This window comes from Haliaeetus albicilla, chromosome 4 (genome assembly GCF_947461875.1).
Source record: "Haliaeetus albicilla chromosome 4, bHalAlb1.1, whole genome shotgun sequence".
Taxonomy (NCBI): domain Eukaryota; kingdom Metazoa; phylum Chordata; class Aves; order Accipitriformes; family Accipitridae; genus Haliaeetus; species Haliaeetus albicilla.
Genome location: NC_091486.1, coordinates 51147902 through 51162339, shown reverse-complemented (window position 1 = coordinate 51162339; position 14438 = coordinate 51147902).

The window sequence follows — 14438 nt, the reverse complement described above, 5'->3', positions numbered from 1 at the left end:
GAAGCAGGTGACAATAAACACAAAGAGAAATCCTCCGTGTCTGTCGAAAGCAGGAATGTGGGGTGGCGGTTATGCATTAGCTGCACAGTTAGCACTTCTCAGATCAGGCCAACATGGCTGGAGTTTTTCCAGCCCCAGAAAACCGATGCTTTATAGCAGATTGGATGGGAGCTGACCACCCACTCTCACTATGCTTTATTTACACAGGAACAGTAATCCGAATTGCCTCAGCAGGGATATGTGGAGAGATACATACTTTGGCCTCCCCCCGTGCTTAGTTAACCTCTTCATGGCCATTGCTGGGACTACTCCTGCCTTTTAGCATTGGAAACGCAGGGAAATAATTCTGCTACAGCAATGGGGGAGAAATGCAACAGATCTGGAGGTTTCATTCTGTTGGACATGGGCAGACAGACCTGGGGATATTAAGACATTCTGCACAGCCTAGATTTAGGCCGTTCAGTATGGCAGAAGTCTCACTATCTCAGAACACTATTTGAAATTCTCCTCTGATATGTGGCCTGTAAGATTTCAGTACTGCTGGACTTGGACTGAACCAGATTTGAACATGACCCCAAACCCTGAAACTAACCTCAGAATCTGTCTGGCTCTCAGTCAAGAGGAGCATGGTTTGGCCAATTTCTGCTTAGTACAGTGACCTACATTCAGTTCTCAACAACCTTGGTGTGAGTTCTGAAATAACACCACTGACTTTGCAAGTCTGACTCCAGGTATACATGGCAGAGACTGAAATCAGAATCTGATTTAGCTCCTCCTTGGTGCTTAATCACAGTCCTTCCTTTTCAAAACGCCTTTCTGCCATACCTAGTGGGGGCTTATTAAGGGATGTCTTTGCAAACAGAATTTTTGTACTGTGGCCAGATTTAAACCTCCGTATTTTTTATTCCCTTGCATCTGCTTATGAGCTGGAACTGAGAGTAAACCTGTTCCCAATTAAAAACACACTAGTGCCCTCGTACGTGAGAAGTGTGCACTACTGGCTGCACAGGGGAACCTCCTGCAAGATTTTATGGGGTCCTCTTTCTCAGCGTGGCCTGGTTGTTCAGGCTTCTTGTTCAGTGCTCAGATTCCTGTCCTTTACATTCCTCTTTCTCTTATATTTTGAAATGAGAAGAGTTTAGTTCTGTGCTCACTGCAGAGATGAATCCTAACAAGAAGGAGCTGAATGCTTTATGGTTTAACTTTGGGCAACTCTTCGTCAACAGCCATGGGCTTCCACTGCTTTGCAGTGGTCGGGCAGATGTTATCTTGTCTCCTCTTTGACTATAACTCTTGCGACTGCAACAACACAGGAAAAAGTGGTTGTTCTTGAGTTGTGTGTTTTGTTGTGGTTTCAGGGTTTTTTTGTGGGTTCTTAAAAAACAGCTTGCGCACATCAGTGTTATTCCATCCTTCCTCTGTGAGCCTATGCCCCTGTGCAGAGCACGCTGCTACAGAGCTGGGGACTCAAAACCGCAGATGAGAGTAGGAAATGAATGTATAAATGGGAGCATTACCACGGCGCCCGCTAGCAGTGCCATACCAGACAGAGGACACTGCCTGTCATTGTCTTACCCATAAACCCCACTGGGAGGGGTGTAGATTACTGCTGGAAGGTTCTCTGGCTTGGCCTCTGAATCCACCTCTGCAGAAGATTTGGCTGAGTGGCATTGTAGGATCTGAGATGGAAAAAGCTTACTAGGTTTGATGACTGCAAGATGATACTCTTTCATGCTCTCTGTTGTTTTACAGCTCTTGCAAGTAAGTACACAGGAGAAAAAAAATCAATGGGTTTCATTTAATGTAGTGGAGTTTCTCAAAAAATCAGTCAGATTGCAAAGCAGATCATTCGCTTCTCTTCTTGGCAGAGGAAATATTAAATCAAATACTGATCTATTCCCTCAGCACCCAAACTCCCTTTGTTAACAAATTATTTCTTATCAAAGATAGCCCCCTGGACTAAGCACACACATGCTTGCAAAATCAGTGGAGTCACTCCAGCATATGGAGTGACAAAATTTCTCTTCTTTTACTCCTGATTATGAAATTTCATGCATCTCCAGCAGGCTTTGGCTCAGCTAAGACAGACCCATGTGCCAGCTGTAGCGAGTGGAGTGAGTGTGGTATGAGTTTGATTAAACGACACACAATCTAACGGACCATGAAGCCTCTTCTACCATCTACAGATCCCTGCTGGGCCAGTACAGGAGTACTGGGCAGCCATTGGGAAAGGAGTGAGTGGGTTCAGTCCAGCCTGCCGATAGCAAATGTTTTTTGCTTGCTGGTGGCCTTGGCAAAGCTACCCTGTTTTGAATGGGCTCTAAGCGGTGGATTATGTCAGCATTCTTGCAAGGGGCCCCTTCTGGCCCAACACGGAGAACGGGGCACGTAGAAAGACCTTTGTTAAAGGGTGCCATGTCTCAGCACATTGCTGGGAAAAGGGACAGAGGAGAGAAAACAAATGGCAACCGCTCCCTGGCTAGCCTGCGGCCTGAGCCAGCAGGACACAAGCGTCTCAGTCCCCTGAGAAACAGAGCGATGGGTCGGTTTACCAGCGGTGGTCGGCAAGTGCTAAGCCATGCTATTGTGGCTGGCATTGGGATGTGGGGTGTCATGATGCCTGGGGGGGCTCAGTCCTGCAGGGAGCAGAGCGAGATCCTAAGCACCATCGTGTCTATTGAAGCCTTTAGGCCTGGAGAGCGCTCAGCCCATTGCAGGATTAGGCCTAGTGCGCACCATCGAGGCCGACCTAGGATGCAATTCCCTGCTCTGTGATGAATGTCCCGGCCCTCTGTGGGTTGGGCTCAGACTGAACATTGCTGTAACGTTGTCTTTGTTGGTTTAATTTTCTAATAACATATTTCACCGAGCAACGCAGCCAGACTGGAGCCATAACCCAGAACAGCAGTTGGCATGAAAAACTCTACTGTATTTCTGACACTAGGGTCTTTTATAGCCAGGGTATGATGGTTTCAGCACCAGTGCAATTGCAACCAAGTATTAAATATCCCAATTAGTGCAATTCACAGTTATCGACAACACTGTTTTCTTTCCAACATTCCCCAAGGACAAGAAAATGTTCTGTGTGAATCTGAAAACTTTAGAAAGAGGAGGCATTCATCAGTAGGATGCTGCAGTGTTTAACATATGGATCTCCAGAGCAGATTTGGGGCTGGGCAGAGGTAACACATTAGCTTTCTGAGGCAGCCAAGGTAAAATAGACTCAACAGCCCTAATCCACCATCTAAGAGGGGCATCCGTGTAGCTACAGGCATTATAGCAAATAGCATTTGTTGGATTCTCACTTGGAAACAGCAGAGCTGAGGAATGAGACGGCAGTAGGCCTGAACTAGAATATATTTGCCCAGCAGAAGTCTGTATCGCTTCAGCATCTGCACAAGCCTCCGAACACAGGTATTTATTCTGCATTTCCACCTGCTTTGTGGAAAAGAGAACGCGGCAGCTCTGAGTGATAGTCTTCGTAGCCACAAAATGTTCAAGGGAAAAGCACAGCAATATTAAAACAGTTTCTCCAGTTTAGACTGTAAATCCAGGTGTGTTTCTGGCTGTGCTCTTGCGGGCTGTAGTCCATGCCAAACCAGTGCTACCATCTTCAGTTTGTGATTGCTACCCAATGCAGCTACATTAAAATGCTGTTTGCTTAAGCTCATTTCACTAGTTTATTCTAGATTTGCCCAGGAAAAAAAAAAGGGGGGCGGGGGGGGCGAATTCCTCCCATTTCTTTCCCTCTAACCTGGCTACCTAATGTCATTCACAAATAAGGGCAGGATCCTCCGAATGCAGGTGTGTGCACTCATTATTAAGCGCACACTGCTAGTGAAATGCAGGATTGACTCCCAAGGATCAGTGATCACTGAATGATCATTTAATCCCAATTTCTATCTTCATTTTTTTTTGTTTTCTCCAGCTTCAGTTTCTTGCTCTGTAAAGCCAGAGAGGGGGAAAAAACACAGCTGCAGAAAGATGCTGGATTTCAAGAGTTAAAAAACAACAGTAAAAATAAATCATAACTGCCTTTTAAATAAACATCAGTGTTACTGATCCAGTTGTTTATGACTCTCTGTTCCAGCCCATTTCACTGACAAAAGCCAAGTGAAATTAGCATTTGGTGCCTGAAAAGAAGTGGAAAGCCATAGGCCTCACACGAAAGGGGAAGCAGTGAAATAAACAAACTCTGATTACATGGAAGAGGTTGCATGTTTGCTTAGAAAGAAATCAGTGAATCACAGGTTGTTTTCAGTCAGAAAAAAGGACACATTCCGAATAATTCAAGGAATGGAGACACTGAGACACTTCAAGACCGCAGTGCTGCCGTGCAGCCTAAGGAGAGATGCCACAGCAGCCTGGGCGCCTGGGTAGGACGGTGAAAACGTGGCTCAGTTCTTTGATTTTTGCTCCTGACCAGCAACGTCAGCAAGTTCCTTGTGGTCTGTTAACTTTTGGGGCTGGGAGTCTGAGCTGATCAGCTTGACTTCAGCAGCATGTTAACATGGTTATAATGTCTGTCTGAGGCAGCTGGCTTGTGTCAAGCTTGTAGAGTAGGAGACTAAGCTTGGATCTGAGAGATGATGTATAGTTGTCACCTTGGTCTCCCTGTGCCTCAGCTCCCCTCTGAAATGACTCCATAGCACCAACCTTTTTAGTAGAGATACCATGCGGATAGGTTGAGCCTGGGAAGTTCTCTGGTAACGGGAGCTGCATTTAGTATCTGAGCTAAATGAAAGTAGCTCCCTTCAGCTCCTAGTGCTCATAGAAGAACTGGCCTAGCACTTTTAATCCTGTCTGCAAGGACAGGACCTTCCAACTAGCTTCATACCTGTTCAGTAATATCTCTGAACCTGTCTTTCTTCTTGATTCTGAATAATCCTACACCCAACTGCTGCTAACTTAGCCTCTTACAATTCCCCAAGCAAGGAATCTGCAGCCACTTCCAACCTGCTCCTGGCTTGTGCCTGTTCTTTTTGCTAGAGGTTCTTCAAAACTGCGCTTCCCATGCCATGAAGAAATCCCTGGTCAATATGAACCCTAGCCTGAATGTGGAAGGGGAATGCAGTGGGAGGAGAGGTTATTAGGGCCTTTGATCTCTTATTTCATCTGGAAGGCATTGAGAGCCAAATGCTTTTGAATAAACAAGCTGTCAGAGGTAAGGAGTGAACAGATCCACATGGATTGGGTGGGGTGCTCTCGCATGAGCTGATGTGGAACTGATGTAAGGCAAGTGATGGGATGCTTCCCAAGCATTCCCCTGCCTGGTGATGTAATCTCTCATTTGTCATGTGCCCTGGCTAAGGCTGATCTCTACGCATGCCAAGGATGAGTGGAGGCAGACTTGCTGTCAATCCTAGGATAATTAACGTTGGAAGAGACCTCTGGAGGTCTCTTGTCCAACCTACTGCTCGAAGTGGGGTCAGCTTTGGGGGCAGACCAGGCTACTCAGGGCTTTATCCAGTTGGGTTTTGAAAAACTCCATAGCTGGAGACTGCACAACCTCTCTGGGCAAGCTGTTCCAATAATTGACTGTTCGCATGATGAAAAAAATGTCTTTTAATCCAGTTTGAACCTCTCTTATTTCAATGTGCCCATTGTTTCTTGTCCTCCTGCCTTACACCACTGTGAAGAGCCTGGATGTGTCTTCTTGCTAACTTCTCATAGGTATTGTAAGCTTGCTATTGCACACCCCCCCGCTCCAACTTTTCTTCTCCAGGCTAAACAAGCCCAGCTCCCTGGGCCCTTGACCGTATTGCTTCTCAGTAACTTACGTCTGGAAAGAGGCAGCTGAATGCACATCCCGCTTCCTTGGTAGGGCAAGGAGCGTGTTCTGGGGTCCTCAGGCAAGGATTTATAGGCCTATGGGCAGGTTAAGGCAACTACAATGGGTGATCAACACACCAAACAAGTAGAGGAAGGAATTCTCAAACCAGGGCACCCATTTGCGTGACCCACAGGTGGCTGGGTGCTGTGTAGCACCCAGGAATTGCACAGCTCGTAACATCGGGAGTGGGCTTCTGAGTTCACATTGCCTTTAGCCATCAGCCTTCCTTTTTCTTCCCAGGGTAAGTACCTTCCCCCAGCCAAACAAACAAAATTCTCCTGCACCCTCTATCCCGCCATCTCTCTGCTATGATCATGCAAACTTTACCCCTGCTAGGCTCACTAGTCCTCACCCTGGTGATCTTCGAAGTTACCTGTATAGCTCATTTGGAACCACTGCCTGGTGATCAGGTCCCCAGCTGGGAGACACTGACTTCACTCAGGCATTGCCCACTTCTACAGGCTCCTACCCGTCACCTCAGAGCAACTCCCTGGGCTAAACCTGGCTCTGGGTCTTTTGTGGTTGTGCCCTGCTCTTTTCCAAAGGCAAATGGAGCAGAAAGCTGTTGCTGGTGCACTGTAATGAGGATATGAAGTTCCTCTTGTCACAGCTGGAATTAAAATCAAGGTCATTTTACCCCTTCAAGTTCTTCTTTTTCACCTCAGTCCTTCCCCAAATGGGCATCTGTCTCTTCTTTAGTGATCCCAGCGCATAGGACAACTGGGACAGGAGATCCCTGCCTCGTGGCTGATTCCACCCAGTTGCAATATTCATGTATTTCTTGCCGTCTTTTGCTCTTTGGGACCCTGAAGCTTCCTGACCACTGCATTTCATTTGTCTCAGGTTTTAGAATTTATTTCGGTGACTCCAGTCCTGATGTCTGAGACTGGCTGAAAATAGTAACTCAGTCTGATCTTATCTGCAGCTATTAGAGACTTCAATTATATCCTCCCAGGACTATCTGTTACTCCTAAGAAATTAGATCTTGGTTATTGTTTTCTTACCCCTCTCCCTGTCCTCATAAACCTTCCAGCTATGGTTTTTGCTCTGATGAAGCTTTTCAGGAGCAAGACTGGACTTTCACAAAGTGTAAGATAATCAGGCACTTCCCTAAGTCCAGCCGTGCTTGGATCCCAAAGATCTTTGATAGCTTTTCTTCACAATGCCCTGAGACGAAGTAATGTTATTATCAATTTACTGAGGGAGAAACTGAGGCACGGAGTAGTTATTAGTTTCATTTTAAGAACTATTTCCACTGGATTCTGTTGGAATAATGGATACACAGTGCATTAAGAACTCAGAGCATTGCAGACCATGGTTTGGCAGCCCTGCCCATGGCTACAGACTAATCTGATGGTAGGCTCCAGGAGTCCTGACTACAATTAATTGATCAGTTCTTCCTTTATAACGAAAAAGTGACCAGCCTTGCAGGCTGCATTAACTGATGTTCAGCATCAATATCTTACTGCTCCAGCACTCAAGAGCAGATCTTAATTTGCCCTTCTAGGAGAGAGAGGCTTCCAGGGGTAACTGCATCTTCCAGCACCTGGTTAAGGAGCTGGCTAACCTCTTTAAATCTGAAGATGTGGCAAGCAGGCTGTCCTCTCCGATCACGGTGCATCACCAGTAGCTCTTCTCCCTTTTGCCAGTGCCTCTTGCTAGGGCACCCTTTTGCCATTCAGTCACGTTTCCTTGAGGGAATCTCTCCTCTCTATCCCTCCACAGCCTTCCGCTGCCACGGTGAGCCATCCATTGGTCTCTGCTATAGGGCAAGAAGCAGCAGCTGAGTGAGCCACCACCCTGAAAAAATTTGCAGAATACCATGCTAGAAGACAAGTCAGAGAAAAAAGATAAAACCCCACCAAACATCTTACTAGCCAGGAGTCCCCATGAAATCAGGGATTATGAATGAGAAAGCAAGTCAGAACAGCTATAACTTTTCTAATTTCTTGTGCCCACACCTCATATTTGGGGAAACCCCTGTATGGCTGAAGATTCCACTAATGTTCTTTGCAGCCACACTCAGCAAGGTTTGTTTTTAGGAAGGGACGCAACGCAGCATTCACAGGGAAGCCACTTGCTAGGGGCTGTAAGAGATTAGCTGCAAATTAGGGCAGAGGCAGCTGAGAAAATTGCACATGCCAAGCGTACAGTGTGTAAACATCTAATGAACTACAAAAGATACTGAAAATTGCACATGCCGAGTGTACAGTGTGTAAACATCTAATGAACTACAAAAGATACTGAAATTAAACTAAGTCTTGGTTAGCTCCTGCCCCCCTTGATCTTAGCAGAGCCATAGATTCAGGCCTGAAGCTCAGCATGGCATATTTATAGGGGTGGTTTTCCAGTGCATAGAACACTTGCTTTATTAAGAGGTCAAGGCATGGAAAGAAAAGACAAATATATTAGACAAGATAAGATCGGAAAGATTAGACCCCAAACTCCAGTTCTTAGCACCTCAATTGCTGGTATGTTTGCAATCAAGATCTACTATCTCTGGCTTGAGTCCTTCCCTAGAGTAAATATATAAAGTAAATATTTGTAACTCTTGTGGCTAGGATCTGTTCTGGATAAACGTTGTTGCAGTGTCTTGTGCTATGATGCTTCAAAGCTAACTGGAGCCATTTGGCACTATCCCAAATCAATTGATGACTGGCAACAACAACAACCTTTTCCTTTATTTAGAAAAGACAGTATTATTAATTTTCCAGTCCCCTCTGTTGCTTATGTATGTTGCACTTTGCACTAGAGGCTCTTTGTTTGGAACTTCTCTACTTGTCCAACACTTTAGATTTCAATATTGCACATCAGCCTGCTGCCTGGAAAATAAACAGATGCTGTAAGAGGACTCACATTCCCTGGATCTTGGCTGTCAAGCAAAGCAGGGAATGACACGGACCACCAGAAGGTGGGGCTTGTGACATTAAATGACTAGATGTTCTAAACCTCCCTGCCAACTTGCTAAAGCACACTGCTGTGCCCGGCAGAGGTGATTATCTTGGTGTCTCCAGAAATCAGGGCCAGAGGGATCATCAAATAGTGGGCAGCAGGGGGTGGATGTGCAGGCTTGTGGCTTTTCGACTTTTCATCAAAATATAAATCAGTGTCTGGATTTTTCCATGGTTTTTTTTTCCGTTTTCACTGAAACTGATAATAAAAAAGAAGAGAAAGAGGACAGGATATGGAAAGTACGGCTGAAGTTTAGATTTTATGCAATGTTTGTGACCCGGGTATAAACGCACAAGGCTATGACAGCTTGGCAACAGTGCTGGCATAAATAAGTATTCCTGCATTACAGTCTGCATGGACAGAAACCCTGGCTGATCCGAGCGAGACCCTAGGCAGGGCTAGAACCACTTTGGGACACTGGCGTGGAATCCCACCATGGTTCCACTTTTTCTGGGGTGTTCTAGACCTCACATATGTAAGCAGTAGTATAGGCAAGTCCGGAGACAGGGCCTGATTCTCAGAGCTGCTCGGTATTTCCCTAAAAGTGCTGTTGCACTCGCAGGGGAATTGTTTTACTGAGTGGGTGCTGTTCAGAATTAATAAGGACTTTGGAATCTGACTCAGAACAAATATTTGTTTCCCCTGCAATAACACGTAAGTATTGATAACTCATTCTTTAAGCCTGTTTTTACAAAATTCTTTTAATACTACCTGAATTTCAGCATCATATGCCATGTAAATGTTTTTATTAAAGATAATGAGTAATTAGTTCCCTATCCCAGTAACAACTCACCTGAGAAGCTCCTAGATTCAATCAGTGTGTTGATAATTTTTGATAAGTTTCATTTCTACATATTCTTTAATCAACCCAAAAGTTCAAGAAGGAGTCATACATAGACATTTTTTTGGAACTGAATTCTTCTTTGAGTATTTTTGGGGAGGGTTTCCCTTTAGAAAACTAATTTTGACAACTCAAATCAGTTGTATTTTTGGCTGATGAAACCACAGAAGAACTTGACTGAAAGGCGTGGGGGCACAGGGACTGGGGGTTTTGGTTTGTTTTGGCTTGTTCTATAAAAAATGTCCACTTCATCGAAAAGCTATTTCTCTTCCACCTGCCAACCCTTCCCCAACAACAACAAAGTCCTTTGATGTAAAATTTTTGGCCAGTTTAACCACAAACATACATAGACAAGAAAAAGTCACCCAAAGATTTTGGCAAACCATAGCTGCATTTTTTTCCATAGCAGGCACATTTAGTTATCTTTCCATAATCCCAAGTTATTGTAGCTCCCAAATAGTGTCTAAACTTCATTATCATACTGACAAAAATGTGGCTCATTATTTTTAGTTAATTTGCTTTCTCCATTTTGAGGGGCTTTGTGGGCTTCTACAAAGGCTTGTCTTTAAAATCTGGGTGTGCATTATCAATCATTAATTACATGGAAAAATATGTTGGCTCCATCCTCAATAATTCTTTCGGAATTCCATTTTTGAATTGGAAAACGTTTTTCCTTTTCTCCCTGATCTCCCTGATCATCCATTTGAGTCTGCGTTAAACAGCAGATACTTATTAGAGAACATAGCTAGACTTTAGTCATAAACAACTGTCTTTCGACACTGCTTAGGTTCCCGCTTTGAGGTTTTTTTCCCTTAAACCGAGGAACACATCCCGTTATGTGCTCTTAAAGGCACATAGTGACATCTAGTGACCTAGTTGTATAAAGCAAGTAACCAGCAAAACTATGGAGAGTTCCAAATAGATTATCATTGCTTCAAAGGTCTGTTTCAGTAAGAAATTTGAAAGTTATTTTGAATTATTTATTTAAAAAATGGAAGAAAAGTCTTGTTTTAAATCTTTGTGGCAAAGATGCAAAAAGAAGTGAGTTCATTATATGCATGTGAAAGATTTTAATTTGGATGAAAATGCATTTTAAAAAAAAATAGAATACACATTTTAATTGTATCAGGGAAAACAGATGGACAATACCCACGTGGGGATATCCCTTTAAAACAGTTGGGCCTAATCCTTATCTGTAGCTGATTTGTTGTTTCCCAGCTGTTTCCCTGAGATCAGTAATAAGGTGAGGACCAAATGGTCTTTATAAAAGCAGCAAGAATAGTTATGCAGGGGTTTTTTTGTGTGTGTGTGTGGAGTGTTTGGGCTGTGATGATGGACATCATCCTGTGGAAGTCATGTTGGGTAAAGGGCTTTTATTTGCAATCTTCTTGGAAAAAAGGTAAGGTAGATGAGTTGCAAGGCTTGTTTTGGCTCTTAGTCAGAGGAGCACTGTTCAAAGACCATCTGCCAACAGTTGGGTTGTTGCAAAAGAGGGTGGGTTTGGATTTAGAGGAGAGGTAATGTATTGCTTGTCTATTCTGGAGTCCTATGTTATGGGCTGGGAAGCTTTCGCACTTCTCTGAAAACTTAAACAGAATATCTGGTGTTGTGCATTAACTGCAAACCTTCAGCCGATGTGACTGATTTAGCCCTGTCTTGCTTGCTTCTCTTTTGCTGTGTAAGAACTTGCTTTGGGCTTAGTAACCCAGCACTTGATGAAAAGCTATCTGAAGGGCTAATCTTTTTTGACTTAAAGGCTGGCAGTTACCATTGTAACTCACTGACAATCCAATAAGAGCACCCAGATATCCATGACTTGGGGAAGTTACAGATGGAAACAAAACTGACTATTAAAACCAGGTGATAGTTAGATGGCTTAGTTCTGCTGTCACAAACAGGATGAAAATCTGTTGGATTTGTATGGTTCTGGCATGTTTCTTTTGAAAGGAAGAACTTATGATCGGCTTGTGTGTAAGATTAGGAATGCTATCATCAGCTTTCTCCTTAGTAAGAGGAGGGCAATAGCCTAACTGCACTAACGACTGGTTTCCAGCTTCTAATCTGTTACCAGCTTCCTACATGATCTTGGACAAGTTACTTCCCCTCTGAGCTGACTTGTTTTCACCATAAAACTGAAACTCTGTGTGCCCTTGGACACCAATTGTCTCTATTTTTCTATAATCCATGAATTCTATTTTTAGGCAACTTCCTTGGTTACTGGCAGAAATCTGAATATATATCTTCTTTGGTTGATGACCTGGGCAGCCTGTTTTGAAGTAGCTCCCTTGACTCGCATTATTTGTCAGTCTTCTCCTTATGTTCACTTCAATAGCAATTTGATCATTTGTGTTGGAACTAAAACATCTAACATCACGTAGCAAAATAACTCGCCTTAGATTCAAGGTTTTATGCTTGTGCCTTTATTTACTTTAGATTGCTTGGCCTTGAAATCATTTTTGAACAAGCTTTCTTTGGAATTGGATGACTGAGTTTGAAGCAAGCTTTGAGCAATGAAAACTTGCTGTGTCCCAGAGACAAGAATTTAAAGATACAGGGTGGCTAAGCCCTAGCTAGAGCAAATAATGCATAATTCATGGTGCCTCCCAGCAAACTTGGGGCAGGGGGGACTCGGACAAAACCAACAAATCTGGTCCAATCTACTTGCTCCTGGTTTCTTCAGAAACTTGTAGGAATTGATAGAGCCTGATAATCAAAAATTATTCTTTTACTATGACTCTAGGCACAAGTGGGGTGAGTAAATATCTCGGAAAAGGAGAATAAAAATGTTTATCCTGACCTTGAGTTGGGGTCAAAAGCTCATTTCCCTGTTCTTGCACTGGTGTGGCTCTCTCCTTGCTACTTGAGAAGTGCCAGAAGAAATACCGATGACTTGAAGTCTAGATTCTGTTTCTGCATCCCAGTGCAGTGGCAAAGCAAGGATAAAGGATGTTGTATTGTCCCTTCTCCCCAGGGCATGCTGGCACAGCAGGACTGAACACACTTTTACTTCCATTAGGAACATCTTCCTCAGCACTGTGCTCTGCTCTCCCTCTTTCATGACTACCTGAGAAACTGCTGAGGTAGAGGAATAATGAAGAGTTTCCTACTGAATGTTTTTAGTTTTAACTAAGAGTACGCTTGGGCACTTCATGATCGTAGTGCTTAGCTGGATGTGATTATTGCAAAGACTCTGAATAATGCGCAGTATTGCTGAAGTCGGATTTCCTTATCCCCTCTTACTGATACATAAATTGCTTTTTGTCTAAATGTAGATTAAAGCGGAGTTTGTATTGTGACCTAGATGTTCAAAACCATGTACAGATTACGAGTAAACTGGGAGGAGAATCCAGCATGATTTTTGTGGCTCTGGTTTTTCCTACCTTAGCTACTGCTGGGGAGCAGAAGCACTTCTGGTGACAGAGCCTTTTAAAATGATACTGCATCTGATTAGATAGATGTAGGATTGGACTATTTTACTATGGTGGCCCAGAAAAAAGGGGAAACCCTGACGTATGTGATGACCCAAATTGAAATAGCTCTTGTTGACTTGTTTAAAACAGATTCTTCTCTTCTCTGTACCCTGATAATTAGTAGACCAATATCCCCACCATGACTACAGCAGAACCAACATGCTGACATTGCTTCTCTCGCTGCACATGGAAGTATTAACTATGTTAAATCCTTTGGTGTTTTCAGTATCTTGCATATAACCAGGAAATAACTTTTCTTGATATTGTAACTGGCTGCATGGTATGATCTCTTACAAGCTATTAGTGATGATTTTTCAAATACTCTAAGGAATTGCAAAAAATTGATTGAAACAACTTCAGTACAAAGTTGCTACATGAGTAAAAATAATAAGGGATCTGCTGACTTATATTTGTTGGCCCCCAAGTCTACACAGTGTACCCAATGTTGCTAATGAGGACAGGTTAGAACTCTGTTCAAGTGTGTTTTTAATGTTTAATTATGGCATTTGTAATTGACGAGTTCTTTAACTTGATTTACCATTGGAATTACTATTTCAGTAAAAGGGGAGACTGCGTGTATTATTTGGCAATCGTAGTGCTCTATGAATTTTAATTAAAGCTCAATACCACTGCTGCTGGAATGAGGTGAGTATGAAATTTTGAATTTAATTATGGCCTACAGGCCAGAATGCAGCCATGGAATCCAAACCCCATGCTCCCTATGGTCACTTGGCTTGTCTTAAAAATTCCAGAGCATTGAAATACTTCCTTGTTCCAGTCTGTAGATGAGAAATTTCCGACTTGCGCCTCTGTTCTTAAAATGAACAGGCATGTGTTTACTTAGCAACATATCTATAAATATCTTACAAGATGCAAATCTTACTATTTGCCTTACCACAGTTCTGAATTATACTATGTACATAAAACTGAATACCTGTTTCTCTAAATGAGAATGCCCCTACTGCCTGCAACTTCAATGCCCTATTTCAAGGGAATGGTACTCTGCACACTTCCTCTCCTCACTTAAACTACTTAGATACGGCTTTTTCAGGTGTGCCATACCTTTTACTACCTTCTGCAGAAAGAACATGAGGTATGACACCTGGTCTCTTGAAAGAGGCTTGTGAATCCTCACAGGCTTCTGCATAGTGGGACAATACAAATCATAAGATGCTTTAAATGTGCTAATTTTAGAAGTTAGATGCATCCTTACTGGGAATTTCTAAGTATGTAGATCCTGAGATGTCTTTGATTTCAGTGAAACAGCAGCAAGAACATTGTGTGGCAATCTTGATTCTAGTTTAAATAAATCTTCATCAGACCTCAGTGTTTTTAAGTTACT